Below are 16,410 nucleotides of genomic sequence, written 5' to 3'. Positions count from 1 at the left end.
AGAGAGCCCCCCCAGAAAATGACCAGGCGGTGACGAGAGGGTGTGGCATGGTGGCCTGGACCGGCCTGAACCCACGCTGGAGTTTTATTAAGCTCGTAACTGCGTCCTCACAACCTCCCCGGGCACTTCCAGCGCGCGAGCTGCCCGGTGCCCACAGGATGGGCGATGCGCTGGACCTCGCCCTCGAGGCCTGGCAGTCCAGCCCACGCTGCTGCGGAACCAGGGCACCAACTGCTGAGAATTTTAGAGAGAGAAAGTTCCAACGGCAGTTGAAGGCAAACGGTCAAGTGAAGCCCGGAGAAGGCAGAGCGCACAGTCCCAGGAGGGGTGCTGGGGTGACAGGCAGCCTCGGGGCCCGCAGGATGGGAGGCAGGGAAGAGCGAGCAGGGAGCCGGCTGGCATCTGCGGCGGGGAGGCCCAGTACAAGGGCCGGGAGGGGCTGCAGGCACTGCTGTCAGATGGCTTACAGGCAAACCCTGCCAACCTCTGCTGTGTCCATCTGACACAGTTAGCCACTGTGCTGAGTGGTTCTTCCTGGGCCCAAGAGGCAGGGGTCCCGGCGGCCTGTGGCCCTGAGCCATTGGTAGGTGCTGTGAACGAGGATCAAGCTCCTGCCAAACCACCGCACAACCATTTTATAGAAACAGATCAGCAACAGCAAGTTCAAAGGAGCTGGCCAGGGATAAAACTGAGTGGGGGACACGCAGAAGAGGTGTCTGCGAGCGGGCATATTGCCACATGTCCGTCAGATGGTGTCCATGCGGATGCAACACGAAACCCTTAAAGGGCTGCTGAACGTTCTCGGCTCAAGATGCCCTTATTGTCCCAGTGATACTTTGCCTTGCCCCCAGATGGTCCCATGAATAGGTAGCTAGGTCCAAACAACTCTACAGCATGGCGCCTGGCAAATGTCACTATGTTCACTTCAAAAGTTTTCAAATATTCTGTGGTGTTCTTTGTGAACTTGCTGCAGTGCCCTGGGGCATCCTTGGCACAGAATTTGGGACAAAGGGATGCAAACCATTGATGAAGAATCCTGGTTGAGTCCTTCAGTACTCTCTACCCTACTACCAGAGGGGAGAGATGGCAGGCACGTGCTGTCTCAGATTTTTCTAAGATCTATTTCATAAAAGGCCACCAATGTTAACCCATGTGGTTTCTGAGTGAGTTTCCTTTCTCCAACCACTTTCCATGGGATCCTTTGCCCAGAAGAAATAGTTTCGTTGAGTCAAGTCCACACTTGAGGCAGCTGAAGGATGCTCCCAAGGGTCTAGAAAGTGTTTCCCACTCACACTAAGCTCACTCATATCTAAGCTCCAAAGGACACCCCATGTTAAAGCGACACTAACAGTGAAATCCTATTTCAGACCGTTGGACTCTTGATGTCATCCCAGTTGGCACTGTCCATCCATCCCATGTCTGTTTCCACGTTTCCCCACTCCAGACAAGCTTCCCTTCTAGAGGGCAAAGGTTTTGGCCTCCGTCATCCTCGCATCCTCCCAGCCCAGGCATAGCACCTAGCAACAAGAGTGCTCCGAAGTGCTTGTGGAAATAGTTGTGGGACATGGCTGCTCCTGAGCAGTCACCGCCACCTTGGGGTGTCCCTGTGGCTGATGGAAATGACAATAACGGGCTAGACACCTTACAGACAGCTTCTGCTGCCTTACATGATCTCAGTAATGAATGTGAGCCAGTGAGGATCCTTCCTTGTTACTCCCAAATGGGAGTAAACAGAAGTTCCCATGGGTTCAGGACCAGGCCCTGGGAAGTAGCCTAGACTAGACCAGAGCCACATCTATCTACTTTTAGTCCAGAGAATTTTTCTACCTTTTGCCAGGGGTGTTGAAAGCTGGAAGATGGGTAGGGGTGGCCCTGGGAAGCAGGGAGGAGCATGTGAAGGTACAAGGGTGGGGAGAATGAGGGAAGAAGGTTTTCAGCGGGGAAAGAACCAGGGGTTTTGAAAGAATCAAAGAGCGCACGCACTATATCTAAGGTTCAAAAGCCAGAGCTCTCATTTCACACTGGAATCCCAATTTTAGTTATTCTTGCCTGCTACCCACACCCCAGGCACCAACTTTGACTCACCCTCTTTCTCATCTCCACAGCAGCTAATAAGCACAAATAATTCTGCAGTCGTTGGTAAAATCATCCCAATTAAGCATGTAGTATATATTCAGGGTAGTGTGCTAGAGACTTACAGGATTTTTCCTTAGTAAAACATGCCAAGTCTTTGTGTCGCATCCCCACCACCCTGATCCAGGGATGCCCCACACAGGGTATCATCCTCCTACCCATGCACCGTCACCACCAGCAACCCAAACACACACACACACACACACACACACACACACACACACAAATTCTTTCTCCTCTCTCTCAGCATCCTGGACACTAGTCTCTAATCCTTAATTTGTGAAGCCTCCTTCCCATGCATGATCAAAGTCTTACACACTTTCTCCCTTTCTCCAATGCAGCTTGCTTCTAGCAGAGATGATGGGTCTGTTTTTGTTTTTTTTTTTTTAAGATTTTTATTTATTCATGAGGTGACGGGTTTAACTGAGCAGTTGGGTGGGACCTGTCCAACCACCTCCCACCCCCCCAGACCCTAGTGCTTTCACTAAGGGTCTCCCAGCAGGGCCCTTTGAGGTTGATCTGCCAGGACAGAGGTCTCCAGAACTGGCACCTCCAACTCTTCCAGCAGATCTTGGGTTTCATTATTTTAGCTGAGACACGTGCTTATCCCCGTCTGTCCCCTTAACTCAAATAGCAGCAGGACCCAGAGGGCTGCTGACACTTGCCCACAGACTCCTGTTTTCCCATTCTGCCTCACCACTACCCAGTTCTTCCCAGTTCTTCCCGGCTCTTTTTCTAGTCCGTATATCTCAGAAGCTTACGTGAATAGCCACAGTGCTAGAGAGCCACAATATTTGGACAGCTAGAGATAACACTCAGAGTCCTCTAAAGGAGACTTTTCTGTCTCAGTCCTGCTCATCCAGTGGCCCCCACATGTCCTCACTTCAAGGCGAGATGGGGCCCAACAAGGTGGTCACCTAATCCCAGGCTGTTGGATCCATGAGGCTACAATAGGACCTGAGCCTTGGGTTTGGTCTCTCTCTGTGCTCCTTCAGAGTCAGCTGGGTCCAGCAGTGACATCCTAGCCTAACCCAATGTTCTTCCATTTTTTTGACCCTCAAACCATGGAAATAGATTCATTTTTCATCTCCACCCAGTACAGATATTTACAATAAAGATACAGATATAGGTATAGATAGATGTACCATTGAAGGGAAGAAACCCACTTACCTTTTCTGTAAACGATACACGGAGGGTTTTGTTTTTGATCTGTTGTTTTAAACTGCTGGATGTAAACCACTAAATTGATTTCACAACCCACTAATGGTCTGCGACCCACAGTATGAAAAACAGTGCTGTGTAAAACAGGTGGTGTGTCTCATTTGGCTTACACCCTTACAATCTTTTATTGTCAAGGGGTACCAAGGAAAGTTCCAGATCTGAACTGATCTGAGAGCTCCCGCCCTATGTCCCCCACCCCCTACCCCCCTCCAAGGGTGGGAAGGCTGTGAGGCTTCCTGCTGCTCTCCAGTGTAGGGAGCTGGGCTCCCAGCAAAGTGTCAGAGGGGCCAGGCTTGGCGTGGGAGGGCTCGACCCGCATCCTTCTCTATGGCTGTCTTCCCTGAACCTCCCCACCCGCCTCTCCCCGCCGTTTATGATTTGCTGGTGTGAACAGCAGCTGAGCTGGGGTCCCCGCAGCTCTGGTGGGAGGGGAGAGGGCAGGGAGAGGTGAGCGTGAGCTGGAGGAAGGGAAGGTGCCACCCCAGCCCCACGACAGCTGTAGGCACGGCAGCCTGGGGACCAGGGTTAGCTCCCCTGGCTTCCCGCCAGGCAGAGGACCTCATCTTTCAGATCCCAACCCCTTGTCTGCACCCAGACGACCCCTTCCACAACAGAGGCCATCCGTGACCCTGAGAGTCCAGAGGAGGTCGGGTTATCACCCACACCCTGCATGGCTGGGGTTTCGGGACCTCTGTGAACGGCATTTGGTTCCAGCTTGAAGAGGGTGAGACCTTAGGAATCACTCGATAGTCTTTTAGTTTTGACAGAAGATATTTGCCATCTTCTGGCCCTCCCCACATTGCCACTGGCCCTTGGGGGTGGGGGGCGAAGCACTGCCACCACTGACCCACATCTGCACCCCCCCACTCTTCTTCTCCATTTGTCTCTGGATAGTGAGGGTTGCCCTCTGTTGCTCTGAGGCATCCAGTCCCCTGAGAGCGACAGGATCTGTTGTGTCCACGATACCATTTCCAGCCACACCAGCTTCTCCGCTGACCCAGAGCCATGCCACCTGGTACCTCGCGGCTCCCGGGAAGCCCGGTGTGATGAGTGCTCCTCCACCCAGAGACAGGGACGGCTGCTTGGGCCACACTCTGGGGCTGGGGCAGTATTGGTATTCCCTGTTGATGGGTACTGAGAGGGTCCCCTTGTTCCTCAAGAACACATGGAGCCACCCCAGACTCTTCTTTCCCCTCATCCTTTCTCCCTACTCCTGTCATCTCCACCTGGGCTTCTTCTAGTCTGCACTGGATTTCAGTGCACATCCAAAAAGCACCCCTCTCCGAATGCAGGTTGCAATCCCCCAGAACCAGTCCTGGGGCACAGCAGCCTTCTGAAGGCCATCGGTCAAGGCTGAGGCCAATCCATGCCCTCAAGGAATTTACAGTGTCTTTGGGAGAGAGATGGACAAACAGACAACCATAGAAGGCAGCAGGAGGGAACAAAGCCATCCCTAAGATTCCTAAAGAAAGCGGGATGACTACAGAGGTGGGTTTCAAGGAAATCTGAAATTTGATGCTTAAGGGAGAAGGGGACAGTGAGGGGAGTGGGAGGCAGGGGGTGGGGGCAGGGCACAAAGTGCTCAGGAACAGTGGAAGGAACATTGAGACAGGCATGGAGGCTGTCTGCAGAAGAAAGACAAGGCAAGAGAGCGGGGAGGCAGGGGACTGCCGACGGTCAGGTCACTCACACCAAGTTAGAGAGTTTGGACTTTAATCTGTGGGCAATGGGAAGCTGTCAAAGGTTTGTGAACCTAGCAGGAGGGTGCTGATGTGGGGGCGGGGGGGGGGGGGGGGGGGGGTGAGAATCGCTTGTCAGTGGTGCATGGAATGGACTGGAAAGGTTGAGCCTGGAGCCTGGGAGACTAGCTGAGAGCCTGTGCACAACCTCAGGTACCTAGCCACTGGGGTGGGAACTCTTCTGGAGACTGCAAGGTGGGCGTGAGGTAGTGAAGGGCACCTTGAAGGCACCATGGAGTAGCAACCGACGTGATTTTGTTGACTGTCCTGGGGTCAAAGATGACATCGAGGTTTCTGGTTTGGAAGAACTGGATACCGTGACCCAGTGGGGGATCAGCCATTATTTGCGAGCACAGCCCGAGTTCTTTGCAGGCAGGTTATATGGAAATGCTACATCCTTGATGCACTCTTAAAAACCCCACTGGAGGAATGAGTCAGGTCGTGTATTCAACTTCCTCCCTCTCGAATCTTCCTCCACCACTCACCCCCATCTCTTCAGGCATGAGACAATGTCTTTTCCTTGGACCTGGGTCATTCTGCCCTAAGCAATACTGGTGTTTCTCAGCTGATAGAGTTGCAACCAGTTGCCCCTCTACCAGGTGGCCCAAGCCAAGGTGAGGCCATACACCCCCCCCCCAAAATAGCAGGGCCTCACGGTGCACAGAGGACAACTAGACCCTGGTCATGAGGACCCCTGGTCCCTGGCACTGACTTGTCCTTGGGGAACGATTAGTGCTAAAAGTCTTCCCAGTGCTTTTTCTGTTGGCTCAGTGGAGTGGCCAAGAGCACCACCACTCCCTCTCCTTGTGATTCAGTCCTTTGTTCTTGCCAAGTAGGTTGTGGAGAGTGACAGGGATCTCTACAGAAAAGCGTGTTATGCTGGGAACAAGGCTGATCCTATTTCCCCATGGTCTGATCATCTATCTACTCTTGCTTCTCATCATGCACACAGCCAAAGTCTACCTTTACCCAGAGATCAAGGTCACTTCTTGTGACACCTGAGTCTGGCTGTTTCCCCCGAAGTGCCATTTCTATTCACACTCGATGGGTATAAGAGGCCCTTTGATTTGTCAAATCTTGCCCAGGCCCTCAGCCTCTGCCTCTGGAATAGCATCTGTGTGGTCCCTGGAACCACTCAGATTGGTGGGGGCAGGGGGCAGGGGGCAGGCAGGGGGAGGCAGGCTTGGCAGCAGTTGGCAAGGTTGGAAGCAGGTAGCAGTTGCTCCAGAAGATGATCAGAGAGAAGGCCAACCTGACCTCTGGGGACTTCTTCCCCAGTCCAGGGCTTGTTCTCTGGACGGTAAAGTGTTCTGGAGTAAGTCCTCCTGTGTCTTCCCCTCTGTACTTTGGTCTTAAATGGCAGCCCTCCTGCTACCAAAAATGAGCTGCCTCTGCTGACTCAGGCTCTCAAAGTCCCTTATGCCTGGGCCTGAAGAGCCTGAAGAGGTGAAAACCAATTTGGCCCCACCTGGTGGGAGGCACATAAGCCTTGGAAGCCATTGTAGGCTGTGACTACCCGGTCACAAGGATCTGCCCCTGTCAGCTACACCTGGTGTCAGTGCACACTGGACCCAGCCGCAGGATGGCTTGCTCAAGACTAAGGAAATGCACAGCCCCCGCCCCCCACCCCAGGCCACAGTTGCTTCCAATGTAAAATGAGGTCTTTGAACTTGGGGGACTGGAAGGGGCCCTCCTAGCACTAGCAGTCCATGGTTTTCTGAAACCCATCAGCTTTTTCTTCACCCCACAACTCAATTTTTCCTACCTCCTACACGTCAAGCACAGAGACAGGAGTCCACACACCATGGCCCAGTGCCATAGCCCTGGCACTGTGCAATATATCATGATTGTATTTCACATTTGCCTGAATAGAAGAAACCAGGTGACAGCACTAGAAGGACTCCCACTCTGAAGCCACTTTCATCCCCTGCGCATTGGTCAAATGCATCTGGTGGGTACAGGGTGCTGGCTGTGGGGATGCAGAAAGGGACAAATGGCAGATCCCTCCTCCAGACACTTGCCACTCGGTAGGAGAAACAGACAAACCACAGTCTAAACAACATAGTCTTTCCTGGTGGGTCTGAGCCAGGCCCAAGGCCCTACCTTATCCCCAGTTAGCGTGGGATAATGGACTTTCAAGTCCAGCATTGGGGAGAGTTCAACCCGAGAGCCAGAAACACCCGTTAAGCTTCTACTTTAAGCTTCAGTGCTTTCTTTCTTGGTTTGCAGGTGATTAGTATCTTTGACGTAAAGAAACTTTCATAAATTTGGCTGATGTACACTGATTCTTCCTGGAACCTAGTCCCAAGGCCCATGCATGACCTGATTGATGGGCATGGACACCTGGGAGCCCCAGCTCCAGATGAAACATGAGGCTGTGGAGTCTCAGGGATGGGGCTCTCATCTCAGCACCAGGAAAGCAGGAATGGCGGAGATGGTGGCAGAAATTGTTCCCAGACTTCACCCCAGGACCTCCCAATTTCACCTTTATTCTTTGCCCTTCTCTTCAGCCAGCTTTCCTCTCAACCAGATGCCAAGCTCATCCATTTGGGTGATGTCTTTAAGCTATGGCAACTGCTCCCCTCGCTGGCCCTAACTCTCCTGGGGCCTGGAAGGCCCCACTGTTCTTTTTCTCTATCCACCTGTCCCAGCTGATCAAGACAAGGAAGGCCTAGAAGTATGAACAGTCTAATAGTGAGGGGGTGTACCTTCCGGAGATAGCTTTGAAGCTGCCATTGAGCACATGTGCCCTAACTCCATATGGCCCCTCAACCCCAAACGAAGTGGCTGTAAATGGCCCCAGACATCACCTCCCCACCCTGTGCCTGGATATCAACAGGTGATTGTCTCCCAAAAGTTTGCGGGGACACCTCAATTTCCTATGCCTTCGTAAAGATAAAAAGTGACTAGCAGACAGACAGGATCTCCACCCACAGGAAAGCAGTAATCTAGAGCGATGAGACAGACCTTCACGAAATAAGGACTCAAGTTCATACTTAGAATTCTAAGAGGTGGGAGGGAAAAATGCCCAGGGTTCTGTGAGCATAGTGAAGGTTAAAGTGGAGAACAGACCTCTAGAAGTTTCTAGTTCCTGCTTGTCGCAGCTTAATTTACTAGTCTGATGCTGATGATTTCTGCCCATCTTCCTTCCAAAATGTGAGCTAAAAGGGTTCCTCTCCAGCAGATAACTCCTGTGCTGACGCAAACCAGAAGCAGCCCCTTAGGTTCTGAATGGTCACTGGGCTTCCAGAGACTACGGACCCCAGGCTGGCCAGACAGACACAGCAATCACATGACAAAGAACTGACAACCTTGCACAGGGAAGTCTGGGCCCCTTGACTGTTAGGTTAGCTTATTGGGGGCCCTTCTCTGTTCCACATGTCTTATCATTTGTTTTCGGAAAGGCCAGGATGGTTTTGAGCCTGAATCCAGAAATGGAAGCTGAACTTACTTTGTGCCTGCCCCTAGTGCCTTCCCCTCCCCAGAGAGGCTCTGCTAGCTTGGGTCTTTTCCCCCCAAGAAGCTTGGGTCCTTTGTCTCCAAGTAAGGATGTGCTCTGAAATCTCTCCAGAGACATAAGTTCCATCATGGTGTCCAGTTTAATAGCCTATACCCCCTTACCTGTGGCTGCACACCTAATCATGGGGGAATTTACAGCAGGAAGGCAACACTCCTTGGGGTGGATCTAAATGACAGTCTGCCCCCAGAAAACTCCCAGCGAAATCTGTTGTGCAGCCTGCCTAGGACCCCAGGCAGCTCAGCGGTTCAACTCCTAGAATGTGCAAAGCTTAGTATTAGTCTTTAATTCTTGCCCAACACCCTTTCTCCAGAGGGAGTCCTTGAAAAACACCTCATCAGACAAAAAAGGAGGCCAGAAAGTTTGGCTTCCAGAAGTGGATTCAACAGGTGCCACTCTGACTTGCCCTTCTCTGGCTGATTGTCCTATGGTGGACTATGTGACTCTCAAATGTCACCGGAAAAGAAAAGTGGAGTGTAACCAGTTCTCTCTCTGTATTGGGTCTGACCACCACATGGTATCACCATTGAACATGGACCCTGTGGAAGGTCTCCAGACTTGAGCTGGTCCAGCAGTGATGATGCCCTGGTTGGTCCCTGAGCAGGCTGCAGACTTCTTCAAGAAAAGGTGGCCTTCCTCCTTGGTGTTAAATCCCATCTTGGGTGCACCAGCTTTGAGCATACACAGGAGCACATGCACCCACACATGCACTCAGTTGCTATTTCCAAAGCACATCCAGTGTGCCTGATTGGCTGTGCTAGGATCCCATTCTTTCTCCCAACTCACCTCTCCTTGTGCCTTACTTGTATTGAGCCTGGGCCAGTAGTCTTTTCACAAGGTAATACTTTAATGCCTGAATTTGTCCCACCTTTATCCAACCCAAAAGACCTCAGTACTTCGGATATCAGGAATTAGGGTTTGGAGTCTTTCCCAGAAGGTCCTAGCTCTTCTGCAAGTAGATTTACTTCCTCACCTAATTAGCTTTGCATCCAGGAGACTTAGGACAAGTCAAGGAAGGTTCTGTTAAGAGTCTAAATCCATATAAAACAACTGCTTGCTCCCACTACTCTACATAACTAAGAGGGACTTTCAAATGGGTTTTTTAAAGGGGAAAGACTAGGTTCTCTCAATTAAAAAAAGAAAATTGAAACCAGCTACATTTACACTCAGAAGATTTGTGTGGTTCATTCTGTCTGCTTGGGGGAAATGGTCTCCTCCAATGATCTTTGATTTCTATTTATTCCACTAAAAAGTTAAGTATCAAAACCTAAATCTTAAGACTCTTTTTTAACATAGGCAATGAATGGCCTTGCCTGTTTAGAATTGGGAAAGAGAATACTTTCCCATGAGCTGTTTTTCTAGAAACAAATTATGAATCTAAGCAGAAAAGCCCCCTTACTCATAAATAGCATGAATAGTCTTTGCTGCAATACATAGGATACATCTGAAACATAAAAACTAACCTTGTTTCTCCTTGGGGGCCAGCACCATAGATGGTATCCCATTGAGCTGCATTTCTTATGCTTCCTTTAAACTTTTGAGGTATGTAAGTGGGATGATTAGAAACCACAATGCAGGAAAGAGTACTGGCCATGTGCTGTTTTGTAGCAGATCCATACAGCTCTCTCCAGTAAACACGTAAGAGCTGGATTTCTTACCTCGCTGCCTATCTAGTAATGGCTCCTTGAACTAAACTCTTTGGCATTGGCTTTGTAAGAACTGTCGAGAACCAGCCTACAGCCAAGAAAAAAATAAAAATCTTCCTGGTCAGAAACTACATCTAATCTTATCACATTGGTATCATAAATTTCTCTTTGCCATAAAAAAAATCTCAGATAATATAAGTCCTTGATGGTGGACCAGCATCCATTTCTGAGATCTGAGGAGGAGAGTTGTAAGGGGGGGGAGGGGATGGGAGCTAGTCAACTAGAGTGCTCACATATTACATACAGTGTCAGATTACTTTGACATTTTTATAGTAAGCAGTCACTTCATGCTTTACTTTTAGAATTCTTCATTTTTTTTAAGTTTCCATGTCATTTCTTAATCCCAGGCATAGCTCTTTGGCTCCTGTCATACACAAGAAACAAGGATTTAAACAGTGGTCTAGAGACAAATTGGCTGATTATCATCCTGAGGAGACATCTCTTAGGAACAGCATAAGGCTGTAACTTGAGTTGACTTTTGGCTCTATTGATAAGAAATGCTTTGATATATGCTGAATGAGACCAATTCAGACGCCCGTACTGATGCATATAGGAAGTCTGTGCTTCACCATCAAAACAAGGCATACAGAAACTGTCATTTATCAGATAACAATTTCCAGTGTGGGTACATAGGATGTAGTCTGATGTCCCTATTTATGAAAGACTTGGACCCACTTTGAGATGAACCAGATACAAGTCCCTCAGTGTAGAAGAGTAGGGATAGTTGAGCTCACTGAGCTCTTCTCTATACAGATTATATAACTGCATTGTCATGATTAGAAATACCTTGATAGACAACTGGCCCTGGCCCTACTTTCCATCAGCTATTACAAAATCTGCTCCCACACTTTGACAAATATCCCCATACCTCATGTCAACACTTTTATTTACTGGGGTGATATTTTGAAAACATGTATTTCTTTTTGTTTTGTTTTAGAAAACAAATTTCTTGAAGATACAGGAAACCACTTTGCTTAAAGTTAATTGAGCATCTTAGAGTAATTTCAGAAATGTGTTTATAGGCTAAGGGGGCATCTGGTTACACCTGTTCTCAGAATGATTCCAGCTAGAAGAGAAAAAGCACAGTCAACAAATATATTTAAATATATATTGTGTTTGGTTTGGAGGAATCAAAAAGATGTAAACTGAAATCTAACTACATGTTACAGCCTGAAAAATAGATCAAAGCTGCAGAAAGATGTAATTCTTTTAATTGTGTGAATTTGCTCTCATAATTTTTGTTTTGGTTCTAAATGATAATGATCACACATAGTCCACATTTCACATACAGCACACTGCAGCAAAGGAAAGCTTTTCCCCCTGCCTCGCTGAAATGCATGTTCATTTTCCTTTTGAACAATGGTTTTTGAGGGGTCAGAGACTTCTTGGTGCAAGAGTACTTCAAAATGCTATTCAAACTGAGGGATAGTGATGAGATGAATACAACCTGAGGACCTGAAAGGGATTATCCTGCATACATCTGTAGAATAAGTTACATGTTTGCGCTTTGCAGTAACTTGTAATCCAGCATCAGGATTCCCTTTGCTTCCTATTTTTAACTAACAAGTCTATTGTGGGTCTATTGCAAACAATGAGGGACCAAAAAGAAGAGTAGCGACTGTGTGTGGTAGTCAGAAAGCACCATGGCAGCTGGCAATGAGACAGGCCACCCGAGTACATAAAGCCAGAAGGTGCTCATGGAGTCTCTCCAAGCTACCCCACAGGTGCAACCAATACATGCACAGAGCATCCACACTCTGCCTTAAGGGGGAATTGTTTTAAAATTCTTAAAGGTTTTTTAAATTCGGTATCTGTCTCCTTGAATCCTCATGGATTCAATGCCTCTCAGAGTTCATGAACCAACAGTTGGAAAATATCCTCTAGAACAGCTGATGGTAAGGCACAATGATTAGAACTTTGAAAGGCTTCCAAAGGGTTTGTTTGGGGTTGCTTTTTACTGGATGGCTCTTTTGGGGACAGGGGAAAATTTATCCTGCTGGCCTGTGTGTGCTTTCTCAATCCTGTGCTCTTCCAACCCATAGCCTTATTGTGATTCTCAGCGTTCCTTTGAAGGTCTCAATCCCACTGCCTATCAAAGCACCTAATGAGCATCGGTAGTAACCCTACCTAGTCCCAGCATTCAGCAGAAACCGGCGCAGTAGGGGGACTATCTGGAAATGACAGATCCTGTATATCTGGCACACTAGAACAGCACTATTCAAGCTTTTTAAAACCAGTCTGCATTTTGATAACCACCCCCACCAAATCACATGCCATTCTTTCAAGTTATTTGAAATTTCAAAATAAATTCAACCCCCCTAACTTTGAAATCCAACCCTCAAGGCAACAGGACCACACATCAACTTGCTTTCACACTCTACAACAGCTCAACAGCTATATACCTGTTAGAAAGGAGGAAACGTGTTATCTGTAGACTATAATATGACTACGCATCAAGATAATAGAAGAGCATCAAATGGAACATTCTTGGTATTTACAGGAAGGGTGTTAAGGAAGTGGCAAGATACATGATAAAACATACCAAAATCTCCCAAATCAATACCTTCCCGATATTCCAGCAACAAGCAGAAAATCTAGAGGGGGAATTATATTTGTGAGAGGATTGAAAAAATTTAGAAACAACACTAATGAGAAATGTTAAATGCCCATATTAAAAACATAAACCTTATGGAGATTGATAAAATAGAAAAGTGAATGGAAAGACATAACCTTGGATTGAAAGATTCAATATATTTATGCTGTTATTCCTCGCCAAAGTAATTGTTAGGTGAAATGCAAGTAACTAAATCCCAATGGGATTATTTTTTAACTTGGTGAAAGATCCTAAAAACTGATTTGGAAGGGAATAAAAAGATGAAAATAGCTAAGAGTTGTTTAAAGAATATCAAGGAGGTACTTTCCCTAAGAGATATGTGACTATATTGTTGTTGATTAAAATAGTGTGCTGCTGATGCAAGATTCTGTAGTCCAATCGAAGTAGAACCACACAGTCCTGAAAGCTATTATATGTGTTTTAAAAACTTAAATCTGAGAAAGGAAATACCAGAAAGTAATGGCTAATGGTTGAATTATATCTAGGAGTGAAACTGGAAATCTTGCTGTTTGGGAAGGGGAAGGAACCAAATTTCATCCCCACCTCATAACAACATACACTCAAAAAAATTGAAGGCTCTTCTACTGGCCCTGACCCTCCAGCTTTCCCATTCACACTGGAATTACCTCCATCCAAATCCATCTGTGTGCCTGCATCTCAGACCCCATAGTGACAGATAAAGTGACGTGGGCACTCCCCTATGCTGTTAATGAGGGTGTAAATGAGCACAACCTTTTTGGGAACTACAAACAATGAAATTATAGTGCACCCTCCTTCAGTAGGATATTGTGTGGTCAGTAAACATCAGGTTTGGGAAAGAGCCCGGATCTGGAAAATACTTGTGTTATAACCTTCCCTGGATAAGGTGAGAAACTATATTGACAGCATGATATCATTGTAACAAACTATCACATATAATAGACCCACAAAGAAAAGACAGACAACAAACCCACCAAGATGTACAGGATGGCTGTGACCGAGGACAGGATTATGAATGATTTTTTTTCCTATTTTTCTGCGTTTTTTGTATTTTCTGCAGAAAGTGGAGATTATTTCACAATCAGAAGTTGTTGCTTTAAAAAAACAAGATTCTAACGTAGGCCAGAACAGGAGGTGGTGATAGAACTGGAGGCCAGAGTAATAATGTCCAAAAACCTCTGTGATGGACAGGAAAGGGCAAGGGGGCCCCTGCCCCGGCCTGATAGAAAGGCTGACATTCAGATGACTGGAGTGGCTGTGGCCACAGAGAGGAATTAAGGTGCCTAGGGCATGGCCTGAATCGTCAATGGGACCAAAGGTCTATGAGAAAAGTAACAGGAAATATTAAGAAATAAGTTCAAGTCAGAACAGCAGTCTTCAAGTGCTAAGCCAGTCATTAGAAAGCCTCAGAAGGTTCTTTGGTGTTGCCAGCTGACCAATGCTCCCTTCTCCCTCCTATTCCTCTGAATCCCCCAGATTAAATCCAGAGAAAGCACCCATATAGCCAGAAGCAGCTAGAAGTAGTTTGGGGCTTAGCTTAGCCATCATGGGCTTTTCTGTCTCAGCCGGTGGAGCCTAGGCAGCCGTGGGCTCCCCAAGGAAACAGAAACAGGACTGTAGCACTGTCCCCACCTGCTAACGAAGGGAGGACAGTCTTCCCTTGAAAAAGCCATTTATCGGGATTTGCTTTCCTTCTCTTTTGCTTCACCTGCGTTTCAGTTGTGAAGAGATATTTGGGAAGGATTCCATCAGCATAGGTCATGTTGTGGAACACACGTTGCAAGGATGTGACTCTGAACAGGCCACCCAGTTAAGGATGTGGCCGTGTCATCACATTCTGGGATGAGGAGAAGCCCTAGGAAGGGTTACTTTGAGAGAGTAATGTAAACAGAGTCCATACAGATGCCTACCTGGGGTGGTAGCCCCTTGGAGTGTTCTCTCTGGTACAAGCAGACAAGCAGGGCAGGCACCCATGCTTCTCAGTGAGGTCAGGTTCCCTTGCTAAAGAATGGAGACAACATCTGAGAAGGAAATGGTCAAGCACATTTCCACTCTCTACCTCTTCTCACAAACACTGGGCCCATGGAGACCGCTTCTCACTCAAAAATGAGCAAACCAAAAAAAGAAAAAAAAGAAAAGTGGGAACAGAAGATAAATCCCCAACTTGGACCTTAAAAACTTGGAGAAAGAACATACTTCTGGAAATTATCCCAAGCAATGTTTCTCACCCACGTGTTAGCCTCTGGTTTGGGTATACCACGACTACTGACCTGAAGATGCTTCAGTCTGGAAAAATAACAACAAAGCCCTGGTTCTTGCTGGCATGTCTATGCTGAGAAGACCTCCCCAGCCGCTGAGACCTCTCTCGTGGCTCCTTTTTGACTCATAGGGAATTGCACAGAGCCTCCCTCTGTCCACTTGGCTTTTTACTTTTTTATTCCTGTATCTTATAGCAAGCCTTACCTGCTGCTCTTAGACATGAACCATGAGCTCCGGTCCAGGAGGAGGGTCCCAGCTCCCCAGAGGCTGGCCATTCTAATCTGCCTCCCCCTGCGGAGGAAGACAGGAGGGAAGTGTGGAGCAGGGGAGGCAGGAGGCAGGCCTCCTCTTCCTTCTTCCTCCTCCTTCCAAGCTACAGCAGACCCCTCTTCTAGTTTGTGCATCACAGAGATCCACATGGATTCTAGAGATGAAGAAAAGCCTGGACATGTCATTTACACTGAATCCCTCTTAATCAAACTACCAAAGGGCAGCCCCTCTTACCCAGGACCCGCTCCAAGATGTGATGGAGCACAGGGCTCCCGGACAGTCCCTTGGGCCCAGAAAGGCTGTGTCCAAGGACCTCAGATGCTCAAGGGGTGAGGAGGCATAGAGGGCATGCTACACCTAGTCGAGGAAGCAGATGGGAAGGCTTGCCCCTTCTTCTGGGACCTGCCCCACACCCTATTCTGGGCTTGGCACTCACTTTGCACAACACCAGGATTAATCAGGGTCCGCTGAGACCCTCTAAGAGGCAATTAAGATATTTTGTGAACCAGGACCACAGTAAGAAGCTCTATTATGTGGGTAACCATTACGCCCACTTGTGTACTCACAGCCGAACCATAAGTTTCACAAAACAATACTTACCCTACTTTGTGAAGTACACTCTGGTACTTTCTATTACCATTTCAACATTATTAAGACCCACTAAACTCTGTCATGGCTCACTGTTGGGTGGTAGCTGGCGGTTTAAGGAGCCCTGCCCTAGGAGACAGGGCCCCGAGCACCCTGACAGCCTCCTCTTGGGTGTTGAAGAGGAACCATGAGAATTGGGATTAGAGACGGGCCTCCCATACTGCTATTTCTCTGTGCTAAGTCATTGTAAGCAGCCAGGACCCCCAACAGAGCTGCCAGGTCAGGGGGTTAGATGCTGGAAATTTTGATAATGGAATCTGGACCAGAGGGAAAAAAGGCACAACATAGATTGTCTCAGCAGCATACATTCTTTGGATATCATTC

Source organism: Vulpes lagopus, chromosome 4 (assembly GCF_018345385.1).
Source record: "Vulpes lagopus strain Blue_001 chromosome 4, ASM1834538v1, whole genome shotgun sequence".
NCBI classification, from domain to species: Eukaryota; Metazoa; Chordata; class Mammalia; order Carnivora; family Canidae; genus Vulpes; species Vulpes lagopus.
Note: the sequence above shows the minus strand (reverse complement) of the source record.